We start from the raw sequence: 17,444 nt of genomic DNA on the forward strand, positions 1-17,444 counted from the left end.
ATGTTTTTAAAAGATTACCTTAGGGGGGGGAAAAAGCATGAGGCTGGAGCAATAGCACAGCGGGTAGGGCGTTTGCCTTGTACGTGGCCAACCAGGGTTTGATTCCCAGCATCCTGTATGGTCCCCTGAGCACCACCAGGAGTAATTCCTGAGTGCAGAGCCAGGAGTAACCCCTGTGCATCACCAGGTGTGACTCAAAAAGAAAGCAAAAAAAAGATTACCTTAGGGGCTGGAGCAATAGTTCAGGAGTACCACTGGAATACTCCTGGAGCACCACCAAAAGTAACATGAGCACAGAGCCAGGAGTAACCCCAGAGCATTGTCAGATGTGACTCAAAAATAAATAAATAAATAAATAGGTAAAAGATGACCTTATAGGGCCAGAGAGATAGTACAGGAGTTAAGGCACTTGCCTTAGATCCTGCTAAACCTGGTTTGGATACGTGTTATCACTTACGGTCCTCTGAGAACCATCAGGGAACTCTCCTGAGTCCAGAACCAGGAGTAGCCCTTGAGTCCTGCCGGATGAAGCCCAAACCCATCTCTTCTGCCAAAATACATTACTTGATATATCCTGTCTTGCAACTTGATTTTTTTTAACATTTTATATTTTTTGCTATTAAAGCATTCATGTATCAAATTTTTTGGTATGTAAAAAATACAGGACTGAGAAAAACCAAAATGAACCAAACAAACCTAATATTTAACACATTTAAAATCATTTGTTGCCTGAGAATAGATTAAGTAGTAATTGTAACTTATTTTTGCAAATTGAACAGGAACTTCTCGGGCTAATGAGTATGACTGTCTTCAGACTCTGTGACAGGATTTAAGCCCTTGTTTTTCTCGCAGGAAGTGTCAGGGGAGTGGGCAGCCCGGCCCTCTGGTTTGGCCTTGAAGGATGAGGACGAGGGTGCTGCAGTGGCCTGGCTCCAGCATCCTGGCCTGGCCCCATGCCTGCAGAGCCAGCAGGAGCGAGTCAGCCCTGGCCCTGCTGCCAGGCGGGGCCTCTGCAGTCCCTGACGGAAGAAGATTCGCAGTCACCAAGAGCTTGAGCGGTTACAGAGAAGCTCTGGGGATAGCCAGGGGAGGGGAGACACTGGGCCACACTCAGCAACGCTCAGGGGTCACTCCTGCGGTGCTTGGGGAACCATTTGGAGTACAGTGGATTCAGACTGGGGTCAGATGCATGCAAGGCCAGTACCCTACCCCGGTACTTCTCTCTGACCCCAACGAGATTGTTTCTGGTCTGGTTCTGCCATGCCCAGGAAAAGTCTCCCCAGAGGGACAGGCCCAGTGCTTGGAAGCAGGAGAGGCAGGCCAGGGTCAGAAGATGCCCATGGGATTGGGACCTGGCCATTGCCAGTGCTGGGAGCCAGTTCCTCGGGAAATCACTGAGCACCAGGCTGGCCTATCTCTTTATTCTGTGTTCTGTGGGTTGCTTCTATGGCCATCAGGTTTGAGAGGCCAGGACTGATCAGCCCTGTTGGATCTGCCTTGGGAAAGGTCTGATATCCCCAGAAATGATGACTACCACCCATTCATTTAGTCATCCATCCACAGATGAATAGATGCCTCCATCCACCCATCATCCATTCATCCAACCATCCATCCACACAACCATCCACCCACCTATCAATCTACCCAATCCATCTATCCATCCCCACTATCATCTACCGACCCACCCACCCATCCCCACAACCATCTACCCACCTATACCTATCCATCCACCCACCCATCCAACCATCCATCCATCCATCCATCCATCCATGCACCCATCCACCCACCTATCAACCCACCCATCCATCTATCACATCTTCTAGGCAGGTCATACACCCAGTGTGTGAACACACGCCAACCCTCAAACCTCCCCTTAGCCTGGCTTTTTGTTCTCTTCCCTTTACCATGGTTTGGGGAAGCCAAGGCACTTGGCAACATGAGTCAGGGGTAGCATCATGCAGATTTTGTTTGTTTTGGGCCACACCAGGCTCTGCGCTCAGGAGTCGCTCCTAGCAGTGCTCAGGGGACCGTATAGAATGTCGGGATGGAGCCCAGAAAGGCCACGTGCAAGGCCAGCGCCTCCCTGCTGCACTATCGCTCTGGCTCCAGCATTATGCACACTTGAGCTTTACCCTCCAGTGCTCAGTCTCCCTCCTCTGTCAGAGCGACCCTTCACTGCCCTCCTGGGAGAGCTGCTCCCCCAGCTCAGGAGGGACCTCTCAGCTCCGAAGGGTCCCCTGCAAGGTTGGTGCTTTTTTTTTTTTTTTTTTTTTTGCTTTTTGGGTCACACTTGGCAATGCACAGGGGTTACTCCTGGCTCTGCGCTCAGGAATCACTCCTGGCAGTGCTCAGGGGACCATATGGGATGCTGGGAATCGAACCCGGGTTGTCCTTGTGCAAGGCAAACGCCCTACCCGCTGTGCTATTGCTCCAGCCCCAGTTGGTGCTTTTTTTAAAACAAAGAACCACAAGCACAGTCACTTTTGTAGTGAAGGGAGGAAACTCATCTTAAACATCTGTATTTTGGGAGGGGAAGGAAGAGGTAAACGGAGTAAGGCCGTAGGCCGTGCATGCTGCTCACTCCAGTCCGACCCCCTGCACTGCATACGGCCCCCCAAGCACCACAGGGAACCCCCTAAGCACCACAGGGAACCACCCAAGCACCACAGGGAACCCCCAAAGCACCACAGGGAACCCCCCAAGCAACACAGAAACCCCCCCCAATCACCACAGAGAACCTGTTTCTCAGCTCCTCAGGTTGTCACCTCAGCACTCTCTCCTCCTCTCCTCTCTCCTCCTCTCCCCTCCTCCCTTCTCCACACCCCTCCCTTCTCCTCTCCTCTCCCCTTCTTTCCATCTCCTCTCCTTTCCTCCCCTTCCCCTCCCCTCCTCCCTTCTCTTCTCCCCTCCCGCCTCCTCTCCCTCCTCCCTTCTTCCCTTCCTCCTGAAGCTCATTTCTCCCTCACGCCCCTTCCTGCTCCCTAGTCCAGGCCTCACAGTGAGTTTCCGCTCTGTGTCAGGCTAAGTACGGGAAAGACTGTCTTATTCCCCTTTTTTATTGCTTTCCATTAAAGTTTATTTTCCAGTTAAAACACAAAAAGAATAAATAAATTAGCCAAATTGAAAAAAAAAGTCTGACTTCTGTGGGCAAGGAATCTGAAAATTTGGCCTCACATGAAAACTCTCTTTTGTGCAGACACTGAAAAACTTAATAGCTCCAACATTCTGTTAGTCCCTCAAGCGAACATCTTTGCATTTGTACTGGGATGAGGAGTTGCTGTGCTGGGAACCACGTTTGGGCCCCCAGGAGCAACCCCTGAATATAGAGAGAAGAGTAAGCCCTCAACACTGGAGGGTGTAGGCCCAAACCAGAAAAAAAATCAACATTCCCTATATCTGACCAGATCCTGACTTCGATCACATCCTTTACAGCCATACACGATGCTGGGAAGCTTAAGCACCTGCCAAAGGAGTTTGTGTGCTACAGAGGCTAAGCACCTCAGTGGGTGAAAACCTGCGACTCTGATGGTCGTGGGCCATGACAAGATTCCAGATGGAGGACCAAGGGTCCTAGGATGACATCCAGTGTCACTGAAGGCTCATTGTAATATATCTGCATAATAAATGACAACTGGGCTGGAGCGATAGCATAGTGGTAGGGCGTTTGCCTTGCACGCGGCTGACCTGGGTTCGATTCCCCCGCCCCTCTCGGAGAGCCCAGCAAGCTACCGAGAGTATCCCGCCCGCAAGGGAGAGCCTGGTAAGCTCCCCATGGCATATTCGATATGCCAAAAACAGTAACAAGTCTCACAATGGAGACGCCACTGGTGCCCGCTTGAGCAAATTGATGAACAACGGGAGGGCAGTGCTACAGTGCTAATAAATGACAACCACCACAGTTTACTGACACCATGGCAACCCCTGGGGGCGACAAAATCTGACTCTGGGTGGCCCCTTGATTCCAGGAATCACCGACTCAAGGTCCTCTCCCCTCTCTGAAATACCATTAGAAATTCCTGGGCTGGAGCAACAGTACGACAGGAAGGGCATTTGCCTTGCACATAGCTCATTCAGGTTCAATCCCTGGCACCCCATATGGCCCCCAGAACCCTGTCAGGAGCAATCCCTAAGCAGAGAGCTGGGAGTAACCATTGAGCAATCTACCTATGTGTGTAGGTAGATTCCTCCCCCCAAAATATTCCACCTCTTATTAATTTTTTTTATTTTTGGATCACACCCGACGATGTTCAGGGGTTACTCCTGGCTCATGAACTCAGGAATTACTCCTGGTGGTGCTCAGGGGACCATATGGGATGCTGGGAATGGAACCCGGGTCGGCCCCGTGCAAGGCAAACGCCCTACCCGCTGTGCTATCGCTCCAGCCCCCCCACCCCTTATTAATTGAACCCATCTCCAAGCCTATGTAAACTAGACATCTGGGTCCAACGATGCAACTCTGTCCCAAGTTTGCTTACTCTGGTTTCTGGGTGCAAGCTGTTACCTTCAGAGAATAGGGTGTCTTCAGACAATACTGCACATTCTGCAAGCAGGTGCCCTGAAAAGGTGAGCCAGGTGGGGAATGCTTGCTTGGGGGTTAGTGTGTGAGAGATCAGACAAGAGACCAGGACTGAGGGGGCCGTTCAAGCAACATCTTCTGTCTCTGTTTGGGGGCCACATTTGGCAAGGAGAGCTTACTCCTGGCTCTGGGCTCATACCTAGTGGTGCTCACAAGGTCATATGTGGTGTCAGGGATCAAAGCTGGGTTGGCAGAGTGCAAGGCAAGTGCCCTACCTGTTATACTATCTCTCCAGACCTGTGACCCCTTCTAAAGGGCTATCCAGGGAGCCCAGATAGTGCAGTGGTTAGGGTGGTTGCCTCGCATGACCCAACACCAGTTTGATTCTCGACACCACTTAAAGGCCCCTGGCACCGCTGGCCTGGAGGGCTCTTATATCAAACTGACTGGAAATTGCCAAAAAAAAAAAAAAAAGCACTTGTAGCACTTGTCCTCCCATTGTTCATCGATTTGCTCGAGCAGGCCCAGTAACGTCTCCATTGTGAGACTTGTTACTGTGTTTGGCATATCGAATATGGAGAGCTTGCCGGGCTTTGCCGTGCGGGCGAGATACTCTCAGTAGCTTGCCAGGTTCTCTGAGAGGGGCAGAGGAATCGAAGCTGGGCCAACCAGGTCAGCCGTGTGCAAGGCAAACACCTTACCTGCTGTGCTAAAAAAAAAAAAAAAGCCCTCCCAAAAACTATATGTTTATTTGCTTTTTTGGGTCACACCTAGCAATGCACAAGGGTTACTCCTGGCTCTGCACTCAGAAATTACTCCTGGCGGTGCTCAGGGGACCATATGGGATGCTGGGAATCGAACCCGGGTTGGCTGCGTGCAAGGAAAACGCCCTACCCGCTGTGCTATAGCTCCAGCCCCCTCCCAAACTAGTTTTAAAAATTAAATGCTGAGGGGCTGGAGCAATAGCACAGCGGGTAGGGCGTTTGCCTTACATGCGGCCAAGCTAGGTCGATTCCCAGCATCCCATATGGTCCCCTGAGCACCGCCAGGGGTAATTCCTGAGCGCAGAGCCAGGCGTAACCCCTATGCATCGCTGGGTGTGACCCAAAAAGCAAAAAAAAAAAAAAAATTAAATGCTGAACTGGAGCAATAGCACAGTGAGTAGGGCGTTTGCCTTGCACGAGGCTGACCCAGGTTTGATTCCCAGCATCCCATATGGTCCCCTGAACACTGCCAGGAGTAATTCCTGAGTGTATGAGCCAGGAATAACCCCTGTGCATCGCCAGGTTGACCCAAAAAGCAAAAAATAAATAAATAAATAAATAAAATTAAATGCTGCCAAGAGCAGGGAGATAGTACAGGGGTTAAGAGGCTTGCATGATCCCTGAGCACCACCAGAGGTCACTGCTGCCCATAGCCAAGGAGTAAACCCTGAGCACTGCTGGGTGTAAACCCAAAGTCTCCCTAAATAAATAAGGGCAGCCTGTGGGAGGTGACAGTGGGCGCCGTGTCCAGTGGTTGGGGAAACTGGAGACCAAGATTGCCGTGGGCCATGTTCTCTCAGCCCAGACACCCAGCAAAGAGGGAACACAGCGAGGTGGCCCCCCACAGACCTGAGTTCATGTCACGCTGTAAGGCTGGGGGGGCTCTGTCTTTCTCCATAGGCCTCGATCTGTGGCTGCTTCCTCTGCTAGGGCCCCACATGCCCTCCCCTGCTGAGCCCAGGTGCCCTGGGAGGGCGGCTGAAGGGACAGGTGAGCCGATGAGTGGCACAGGGCTGAGGACAGGCCACTCCCGAGTGACCCAGAGCTCAGCAGTCACCATGGCCACCCCCACTCTGTGTCACCTGGCATTGTCATGGGGTTTTGTCCTGTCCTGCAGTGCAGAGGGCTCTCTATTTTTGTTGGGTTTTTTTGGTTTTTAGGGCCACATCAGGTGATGCTCAGGGGTTATTCCTGGCTCTTCACTCAGGAATCACTCCTGACTCTGCTTGGGAGACCATTTGGGATGCAAGGATTGAACCCAGGTCAGTTGCAGGCAAGGCAAGCACCTTACCCACTGTACTGTCTCTCTAGGCCCGGGGAGATAGTCTACGGCTCCCTCATGTTCACTGTGCCAATGAGAACTAGAGGATCAGAGAAGGCAAGTGACTTGCTTCCCGTCACACAGCCCAGCCAGGTCTTCATGCACAGCGAGCATCCAGGGAAGTGCCCACTTTCAGGTACTCCTGCCACAGTTGGGTTGGAGCCAAAGGGGACAACTGTGGGTGTGTCACCATCGCTACTATGGCCACGTCTGTTTCTGGGGACTTCCCACAGGCTAACTGTGGCAAGCATTCTACCTTCACTCATGGATAGGTCTGAGCACTGTCCAGGGGGACACATCGAGCCCATTTCACAGACGACGGACAGTAGATATGGCTCACCAGGTTGGACCGCACACTTGGCATGCAGAAGCCTGGGGTTCGATCCCTGCCACCACATGACCCCCTACACAGAGCTGGGAGTGGCTCCTGAGCACTCCCAAGTATGACCCCCCCCCCAAGACAAATAAATAAAACAAGGTAAAAGTGCTTCCGGTTGCAGCAGTTCTAGATTGTAAGTCAGAACATGGAACGGGTTTTTGTATTTGTTTTGGGCCATACCTGGTGACACTCAGGAATCTCTCCTGGTGGTGCTTGGGGGACCATGGCGGGAGCCGGAGATGCAACCCAACCCAGGTTGGTTTTGTGCAAAGCAAGCGCCCTCCTTGCTGCACTAGCCCTCCGGAGTGGGGACTGGGCAGTTCTGTGTGTCCAGTTCCCACCTCTGCCACCTACCCACTGAGCTCCAGAAGGAGCTGTGCCCCTGGCACAGAGCCTGTGAGTACCTGGGTAAGGGTGGGGGCGAGGGCAGCCATGGCTCGTTCCAGAAGAGAAATCGTGGAGAAGACTCGGTGGCAAGACCTTAAATCCCACGGACCGAAAACTGCTCTGGGGGCCAGGCTACTACTGGGATTGTAGGGGTTAGCAGGACTCGGTGCAGCCGGACCTCGAAGAGCTGCTGAAGAGGTTTGTTGAGCAAACTGCTATCCAGTGAGGCAAGAACGCCTCTGCAGGCCTGAGGGCAGGGAGACCTGGTTTAGGAGCTTGTCACACAGTTTTGGGGCACCGAGCAGCCGAGTGTGTTGCTATAGCACCCTGATTCCACGAGGGGGCGACATCAGCCTGTCAGAAGATCTGCGTCTCAGCGCACCTGCATTTCCCTCCGGCTTCTGCCTATTGCCAACTCCAGTCACAGATGACAAGCACTTAATGGGAAGCAATGACGGATGTCTCTGCTGTGCTTCCTGCAGGCCAGGTGCTGGGCACCACCTCCTTCGCTTGATCCTCACGCGCACCTTGAGGATCTTCTATGAGCTCACACGGCCGCCCGGGTCGGTTGCAGTGAAGTGGGGTGTGAGGTGGGGCCTTGTCTTGGGGAGCTGGAAAAGCGGAACAAACAAGAAGTTCCTGCAGTTCCCAGGGCAGTGGGCTTGGCTATGACGTTCCACGGGCAGCTTCCAAGACATAAGAGGAGAGAGGCTCAGAGAGCGGGGGGTGACTCACTCACAGTCACACAGCTAGAAATGGTCAAATCTGGCCCAAGCCTGGACCATGTGATCCCGGGGCCTGTGTTTGTCCGCGTTGTACTAGCTCCCCCTAGAGCGTGGGTGGGGGCTGAGCATACCCCTGGAGTTTCTCCTGCAGATGAAGGCAGGTGGTATAATCATGGGACCCCTCTGTGGAATATGCTTCATGATGAGTTCTGGGCAAATGGTATCTCCAATATCATTGCCACCATTCTCACTATGATTACTGGTCATCCGGGGACCACCTGAACGGTCATCCAACCTAGACCGCCCTTGTGCCATGGGACAGGTGGCGACCTTGAGTCCTGAGCAGAGTTTGAGGTGACAGAGCTCACAGGTGGTTATCTGTAAAGGAGTTAATAGGTACGCTGAGGAGCGGGGTCTGCCTCCTCCAGCGCCCCTGGCCTGCATGATGAGCACAGGGGGCCTTCCTGGGGGCGGGGGCTTCCTGGGGGACACCAGTCCCTCTTGTATTCTCAGCCCTTGAGATGGGGCCATAGCTCTGAGCACCCCTAGAGGGCGCTGGCTGTCCTGCTTCACCTTGGACACCCTGCATTCTTCCTGGACATGGCCCCTGAGCCCCCTGGTGGCCAGGCAAGATGCAGAGTGGACATCCCCAAAGATCAGCTTGGGACCTCTAGCTTGGAGCTCACCTGGCTCACAGGCACCTCCTTCCCTGAGATCTCTGCAGTGGGGTCTCAACTGGGTGCAGATGGGGCCGGAGTGATAGTACAGCGGGGAGGGCGTTTGCTTTGCATGTGGTTGACCCAGGTCCGATCCCCAGCATCCCATATGGTCCCAGTGCACCGCCAGGAGCTCAGAGCCAGCAGTAATACCTCTGAGCATCACTGGGTGTAACCCCAAAACAAACAAATAAAACTGGCTGCGGAGCCCCAAATCCTGCCGTACGTGCGCCTGTCCTGGTGGGAGAGTCCTGTCACCCAGTGTCCCCAGGGTGCCCATTTGTGCCCAGTTCCCAGATGCCCATTTTGTCAAAGCAGGATGCAAGGGATTTTATTTTGTTTTGGTGTTTTTGTTTGTTTGTGAGCCACACCCGGTAGTGATGAGGACTTACTCCTGGTTCTGTGCTCAGGGACCATTCCTGGTGGGCTCAGGGGACCATCTGTGGTGTCGGGGATTGAACCTAGGTCGGCTGCGTGCAAGGCAAGTGCCATACCTGCTGTACTTTCTTCAGCCCCACATGCCCTTTTTGTTACTACAAACTTCCATAGTGTGTGTGTGTGTGTGTGTGTGGGAGGGGGCAGTGGGTGGGTGTTTGAGAAGCCAGTTTCTGCAAATGATTTGCATGCAGGATCTGGGGGTTCAGTTGGGGGTTCTAGGGGGGACCCTCAAGTAAAGATCTGGGAGGAGACTCTTGGAACTGGGTGGTTGTAACCAGCCTTCCCCCTTCTGCCCCCCCCACCCAAAAAAAGAATTCTGGTGATTCTCACAGAGATAAACCCAAACACCTGCCTAAGACTCAAAGTCAGGGGTCTAGCAGGTAAGCTGCTTGCCAGGAGTGACCCCTGAGCTAAGAGCCAGGCAAGCCCAGAGCACTGCCGGGTGTGGCCCTAAATCAAAAAGCCAGCACAGTCAAGGCAGCACTGGGGCAGGCTGCCTGAGCTGTAGGGTAACACTGGTTTGTGCTTTCTTTCTTTTTATTTTTTTCTTTTTAGGTCACACCGGGCAATACACAGGGGTTACTCCTGGCTCTGCACTCAGGAATCACTCCTGGTGGTGCCCAGGGGACCATATGGGATGCTGGGGATCAAACCCGGGTTGGCTGCGTGCAAGGCAAATGCCCTCCCCGCTGTGCTATTGCTCCAAGCCCCTGGTTTGTGCTTTCTCCTCTGCCACAAGGAGCTAAGGTTTACTGAGTAATACCCATCACAATGCTCCTGAGGCACTCCCATTTCCTCATTTTTTTTCATTTCCTCATTTTTAATATTCATTTTTAACTTCAGAGCAGTGAAGTGAAGTAAGAAGCTTCTCTCTCAGCTCCTGGGAGAGAACAAGGCAGAGTCTCCTACCCTATGCCTGACTGTCTCCACCAGGGCCCAACAGCTGAAGACCACCGAGGCCCAGCCAAGGCCTTGCTGGGAGCACTCTCCACACACTTGGATGAGCCTCACGCATAAAAGAACTGACAGAGGAACCCAGGTGTGTGGGACCCGGGGCTGAGATCTCCAAGCCTGCACAGTTTGGGACTGGACCTGCCAGTAACTAGACAGTTACACCCACCAACTGCCGTGTAACTCCAACAACGGCCAGGATCCAGAGATCATCACACTCAGCTCCTGGGAGAGAACAAGACATCTTATCATCTTATCATCTCATTCCTAATTTGGTCAAACTGGCAGGCTACCAAATGTAACATGCCCACACGGTAGAGTCTGGCAAACTCCCTGTGGCGTACCCAATATGCCAAATACCAGTAACAATGATGGGTCTCATTCTCCTAACCCTGAAAAAGCCTTGAATATGGCACTTTAAAAAAAAAAATCTCAGGGCTAGGATGAAGAAGACGTTACTGGCACCTGCTCGAGGCAATCGACGAACAACAGGGTGGTCGTGATTGTGATTTTTAACTTCTCTGTGCTCTGCTTTCTCTACCTGTTAATCATTCATTTCCCTGAAGCAGTGACTTGTGAAGCCACTTGTAAAGTCAAACTCTTCAGAGATCTCTGGATTTGTGTTTGTAAGTGAAATACCCCTTTTTTCTTTTCCTTTATGTCCTTTGCATAGTTTACTTTATTTTTTTTATTTTTTAATTTATTTTTTGCTTTTTGGGTCACACCTGGCGATGCACAGGGGTTACTCCTGGCTCTGCACTCAGAAGTTACTCCTGGTGGTGCTCAGGGGACCATATGGGATGCTGGGAATCGAACCTGGGTCAGCCGCGTGCAAGGCAAACGTCCTACCTGCTGTGCTATCTCTCCAGCCCCTGCATAGTTTACTTTAGAGCAATGTTCTTTTTGTATAGACAAAGAAAGACAGTAATGCTATGATTTTGTAACTTGGGAGTTAATTGACTCTGAATAATTTGGGGGCATCTGTCATATTTACTCAACTTAGGCCTTAGTTTCCCTTAGTTCCTAGCACCCCAAAAGCAGGGTTCCAACGAAGGAACTGGATGGACCCAGGGCAAGCTGTGAGCTACCTTGGCATTGCAATGGGACAGGCCAAGCGCCATAATATTTAACTATAAGTTAAGAGCACGGTCATGGACAAATTCTGTCATGATCCAGAGTAACAACTGGATAAGGACCATGCTAGGGTTAGGAAAGAACTATCTGACCTGAGCACTGTAGTCTGAGAACTACAGCGAGATGGCCCTAGGAGAGTCACCCGATAAGATTAATATATCTCTTACTGTGTTTATACAAAATGACTTGACAGAGTATTAAGTAATTAACTCTTACGATGATTGTTTATGGACTAAGGAAAGAAGAAGTATGTCCTCAGATTAAAAAAAACAAAAACAAAAACAAAAACAAAAAAAATGTCCAGGGCTGGAGCGATAGCACAGTGGGTAGGGCTTTTGCCTTGCACGGGGCTGACCCGGAACCTGGGTTCGATTCCCAGCATCCCATATGGCCAGGAGTAATTCCTGAGTGCAAAGCCAGGAGTAACCCCTGTGCATAGCCAGGTGTGACCCAAAAAGCTAAAAACAAAAAAAAAAGAAAACCCCAAAAAACAACCCTCCCCTCCCACCCTTGAGCAGATGGATCTCCTAGCAGGAGATCTTTTGTCTTAGAAGGGCTTCACATATGTTGACTGTGGTATCTGACCCGGGTATAGTGGCTCCCCCAACTTCTGGAGGTTGGGCTCTAAACTAAGGCTGCTAGATGGAACGCAGAGAGACAAGCGTGGAGGAGACAGATACCGGAGTGGGAGAGACTGGAAGGAGGGAGACAAGGTTGGAATAAACTGCGACTGATCACTAACCAGCCTGGTGGTCCTGGTGGTCCTGTTCCCTCCTTCATGTGTCTGTCGGGGGCAGCAGCAGGCCGGGGTGGGGGAGTGCCTCATGGCCACCAAACACATGTGTGTTTGGTGAATAACACTCACTTATTCTGTGGCTACATGCTGAGCCAACTGATGGAGTCAACCAGGCCAGGAGCCAGGCGGACATCATGCGGGTGTGAGTGACCAAAAGGGCTTTTGTTTCCTTTCCTCCTCCCATTCTTGCAGGGCCTCACTCTTGCGCCCGTCCGCTCCCCCAGGATCTGGAGAACTGTCCTTCAGTTCTGAGAACTGTCCTTCAACCTTGCCAAATGGACACGTAGGTAGGAGATCTGCCGCAGCCTCAGAGCCTGCAGCTGTGTATGTGGATTTTTGTTCCTTCAGGTGCTCCTGAACTCCCATGATCCCCCCCGGGGGTGTTGCAGGCCCACGGAGCTGGGGTCAAATTTTCCACCTGCCGTTTGCAAACTGTATCCGTTGGAAATAAGAATAATCACAGCACACAGCCTGCAGAGTAACATAAGGATTAGAAAAGAAGCATGTCACGTACTCAGGGAACCAAGTTATATCAACCAGAAGCAAGCACAGTTAATAAACCTAGTTAACACAATCTTGAACCCAGGGTAGTTATTTGGAAAAATAAGTGATTCCAGAAACTGGGGTAGGGATAGGAGATGCACCTAGGACTGTTTGATGTATCAGAACATAAGAAAAGGCTCAGGCACGATAGTGCAGTGGATAGTGCTAGCTTGGAGTTCACAGGCGCCTCCTTCCCTGACTGACTTCTGAAATGGGGTCTCAACAGAGCAGAGTGATAGTAAGGAGGGTAGGGTGTTTACTTTGCATGTGGCTAACTCGGGTCTGGTCTCTGGCACCCCAGGAGTGATCCCTGAGCAGAGCCAGGAGTAAGCCCTTAGCACTGCCAGGTGACCCCCAAACAAAACAAAAAATCAAAGCAAAACAAAAAGAAATACTTTTTTTTTTCTGAGGGAGGGTGGTCACTATAGAAGTCTGTTGAAAGGCACTAACCTAAAGTATTTCCAAGGACCAAAGCTGGAATAACGAAGAAACAAAATATATAACAGTAGAATTGGATAATTACTCAGAATGAATCATTCACGAGCTCATATGGATAATATATCATTTCACTTTAATAGTTCAAGAATTGAATATGGATATAAATAATGATCAAATAATTAATGAGATTCAAGCAATTAGAACAACTAGGAGAAACAAAAGGTTGGAAGCAATGGTGCAGTTGGTAGGATATTTGCCTTGCACTCAGCCTACCTGGGTTTGATCAAATAAAAAACAAATAAAACAAAAGCAAAGGACTGGAGCACATGACAAGCCAAGGTCCCACGTTTGTTTCCCAGCATCACCAGATTCCCAAGTACCCTGGAGAACAAGCAGCGGTTCTGCCTGGGACCAAGCACAAAACTGGTGGCTCTCATTGGCAATTGAATGTCACAGGGAGTGGCCTGGGAGCACTGCTTGTGTCTCATCATCCTTTCTTCCTGCAAAAAAAAAAAAAAAAAGAAAAGAAAAAAAGCTAGGGGCCAGAGCCATAGCACAGTGGGTAGGATGTTTGCTTCTCATGTGACTGACAAGGATTTGATCTCCAACATCCCATATGGTTCCCCTTAGCATTGCCAGGAGTGCAAAGCCAGGAGTAATCCTGAGCATGGTTAGACGTGCCACTACCCTCCTCCCCCAAACACACACACACACACACACACACACACACACACACACAATGTTTTAAGGATGGGCAATGTCCCTCTGTAGTAGGGCACGTGTTTTGCATGTGTGGAGCCTTGGACCCACCCCAGAAAATCGTAGTAATATCTAGTAAAATTTTGCCCTTCTCTGAATCAAAGTCTGTAGCACAAAATACAGTCCTCAAATGAGTCTATGACTTTCCCCACCTCCATCTCATTATCTTAGTTAGGCTTTAGGAGACGCGTTTTTCTTTTCTTCTTTTAGTCTTTTGGGTCACAATCGGCAGCGCTCAGGAATCAACTCCTGGTGAGGCGGCTCGGGGAATCACATGGGGTGCTGACAACCGAACCCGGGTTGACGGCGTGCCAGGGGCCCGACCCGCTGGACTATCGCTCCGGCGCCCAGATAGTTGCTTTTCTCTTTCATTCTTTTTTGGGCCACACCCGGCGTTGCTCGAGGCTGACTCCTGGCTCTGCGCCGCTCAGAGATCATTGCTGGCGGTGCTCAGGGGACCACAGGGGATGCCCGGGGACCACAAGCATCCAGCCGAGGCGTGCGAAGCCCGCCGGAGCCGGCCCGGGGAGGGGTTAAGCCCGGTAGGCCCCGCCCCTCCAGGCCCCGCCCCCAGCCCCGCGCCACCCGGGAGGCACCCTTGACCCCGCCCCCGGGCCGTGCGTGCGCCGGAAGTGGCCGCGCGCGGGCCGCTCACTTCCGCCCGGCAGGTGACAGCCGCGGGGCTCGGAGCGGCGGGCGGCGGAGACTCGCCGGGAGCTCGGGAGGCGGAGGCCGCGGACATTTTGCTGCCGAGCCGACGAGCCGTGGCGCCGGGAGCCCTTCTGAGCTGCGGGTGAGGACGCGGGGCGCCCGGCGGGGGCCGGAGAAAAGTCGGGGGGCGGGGGACGAGGTCGGAGGTGAGGGGGCTTTCGGGGTCAGAGGTCGCGGGGAGGACGGGCGGCGAGGGGCGCGGGGGCGGGGGGCTTGCCAGGCCCGGAGGAGGCGGCCGCGGCGCCCGTCCATTCATTCGCGCCCCGCGTCAGGGCCGGGCTCGCACCCCTGCCTGACGCCCCGGGACCGCGGCCGTCGCTCGGGGCTGCGCGACGCGGCTCCGTCCACTTAGGCCCCTGGCCGGAGGGGAAAGTCCTCTCGGACGCTCGGCTCGTCCGCGCGCGACCTTCCGGCGGCCTCCGGAGCGTCGGGGGCCTTATCGCTCCGCTCGGGTTCTGGGAAGGGCGGGGTGGGGGCGGGGAGGGCAGGAAACCGCCCGCCGCCCGGGAGGGTCGGGCACCGGCTGCCCTTGGGTGCCTCAGCGGCCCCGGGAATGCGGCTCCTCGGAGGAGTGGCAGAGAGGCGCCCCCAACGCGCCTGCACCGGGCAGCGCCACTTTTAGGGCAGCTCCCCTCGGCGCCACCCCCGTTGGGGTCGACGAGGGTGGGGGGAAACCGAGGCACGCAGAGGTTGAGTCGCGCGTGCCGGGCAGTGGGGACCCCCGAGAGGGGCGCGGCGCCTGTGCGAGTCCCCGGGGCTGCCTGGGGCCGGGGACGGCACCTCCCGAGTTCCCCTCGGACCAGGACCAGCGCCCCCCGGAGCCGGAGCGGGGCCCTCTCGCTCCGGGACGGGAAGGTCCTGCAGGCGGGGAGATGGAGGGTCAGCGATCGCGTTAATCCGCGCCCGAGGAAGTTTCCTCCCGCGTCTTGGGGACTGTGGAGCCGCAGAACCTCCGCTGAAGAACATCTGCTCCCTGGAGAGTTCTTGCAAGTTGCGATTCCTTTTGGCATCGGGAACGAGGAGCCACACGGCCCCTCGGGGAGTTCTGGGCTCCAGAACATGCTCGAGGGAAAGGGTTCCTGCTTCTTGGCCACCTCGTGCGCTCTTGGGCCGGGGAGAGGACATGGGGCCTGGGAGGTGGCCCGCAAGACCTAGGTCTGTAAGGCTGAGCCTTACTCTTTTTTTTTTTCTTTTTGGGTCACACCCGCCGATGCACAGGGGTTCCTCCTGGCTCTGCACTCAGGAATTACCCCCGGCGGTGCTCAGGGGACCATATGGGATGCTGGGGATCGAACCCGGGTTGGCCACGTGAAAGGCAAACGCCCTACCCGCTGTGCTATCTCTCCAGCCCCCTGAGCCTTACTCTTAAGCACATATTTATTTGTTCCACTTCTGCTTTAGTTTTCCTGAGAACAGCCGGAGGAAGGCTGTCTTCCTTTCCATGGCTGAATGAGCTTGTGAAGGTTGCCTTCACACCTAGTTATGATGACAGTGGTGATAAAAATACTGTTGTAGAGCCTTTGTAAAAGATTAGAAAAAAATAAAATTTTTTTTTTCACTTCATGAGCTATTCTCCTACTTCCGTTCCGTCCACAGAAACTTAAGACTGTCACCTTATCCCTACCCATACAAGGGAGGATGTGAAATGAAGCGACTTGTCACAGATGGCAGAAACATGAGCAGAGGCCAGAGCATCTAAGTTTATTCTGAGTTGAACCCACCAGGCTCCCCTGGACTATTTGGGGGGTGAGGGAGAGCCACACAACCCACCAGTGCTCAGGGTACCTATGCAAAGCCCGGGATTGAACCCAGGTCAACTGCATGCAAAAGCAAGTGCTTTCACTCCTATATTATCTCCCCAGCACCCAAAGCTCCACTCGTTCCCCAAGATTCAGATCCCTGAGAGGTTGTGTACAACAATCTCTTGCGTGTGAAACAAGCAGAGGCTTCACCCCAAGTGCCTTGAAAGACTTGAAATGGAAAGTGTGCTTCCCGACGCCCCGTGAGTCAGCCCTGGGTGCCGACCTGGCCTGCCAGTGTGGTAGTAGGATCTGGACAGCCTACTTCATCCCCAGTCTCCTTTCCCTTAGCTCCGAAAGAACATTCTGTACCACCTTCTTCCCCCCTGCACCCCAGTGTCAGTGTGGGGGGAGTTAGGAGGAAATTCGGGCATCCTGTTATGGTGGTGGCGCGTGCTTTCACCCCAGGCCAGTTGACACGTGCTGGGGGCCTGAGTCTGGGGGGGCTGCCAGACTGGTGGGGCATGCTTCCTTCTGCACACAGAGACCGTTCTGTGCCCAGGATGGCCCCCAGCCTTCTTGTTTCACTTCCTAAAAGTGTGTCAGAACAAGCTCAGTCCGTGGGTCCTGCTGGCCCTGGGCTTACCCTTTCATCCTTTTCTAGTTGTTCTCCGTAAGTGGCATGTCGTGACTGCGCACGTCTCATAAATCCCCACACCTGGCATCAGCGCCTGCCATGCCATCGTGGGCGTGACCTGGGGGTGGGCACCACCCTTCTGGTGTAGCCAGGAAAGCTGAGGCACATCTGTCCCATGAAGACTTTGGTTTTTCTGGGGCGTGTCATTTTCCTGTTTGTTTATTGGGCCACACCCGGCTCTGCTCAGGGCTTACTCCTGGCTCTGTGCTCAGGGATCGCTTGACACATGTAGGGTATTGAGGATTGAATCCTGTCAGCTGCATGCAGGGCAAGCATCTTAACCACTTTGCTCTCTCTTTGGCCCAGGGAAGAAGCATCTTTGTTGGCTTGGTTTTGAGCTACACCAGTGGTGCTCAGGAGTTACTCCTGGCTCTGTGTTCAGGGGTTACTTCTGGCTCTGCACTCAAGAATCACTCCTGGCAGCCTTGAG

General features: G+C 53.2%; 1 protein-coding gene across 3 annotated transcripts in view; it reads left to right on the forward strand.

Moving 5' to 3' along the window:
* The first annotated feature begins 14,517 nt into the window (after nt 1-14,517).
* The window catches only part of AP1B1 (adaptor related protein complex 1 subunit beta 1), a 57,978-nt gene continuing 55,051 nt past the window's right edge, over nt 14,518-17,444 (forward strand). For 2 of the 3 annotated variants that reach the window (XM_056116557.1, XM_056116558.1), the window contains exon 1: nt 14,518-14,660. The gene's annotated coding sequence lies outside the window, so the exon portion shown is untranslated. The remainder of the gene's footprint in view (nt 14,661-17,444) is intronic. The other variant, XM_056116559.1, reaches the window with a different exon arrangement.

This window comes from Sorex fumeus, unplaced genomic scaffold (genome assembly GCF_029834395.1).
Source record: "Sorex fumeus unplaced genomic scaffold, SorFum_2.1 ptg000032l, whole genome shotgun sequence".
Classification (NCBI taxonomy): Eukaryota; Metazoa; Chordata; class Mammalia; order Eulipotyphla; family Soricidae; genus Sorex; species Sorex fumeus.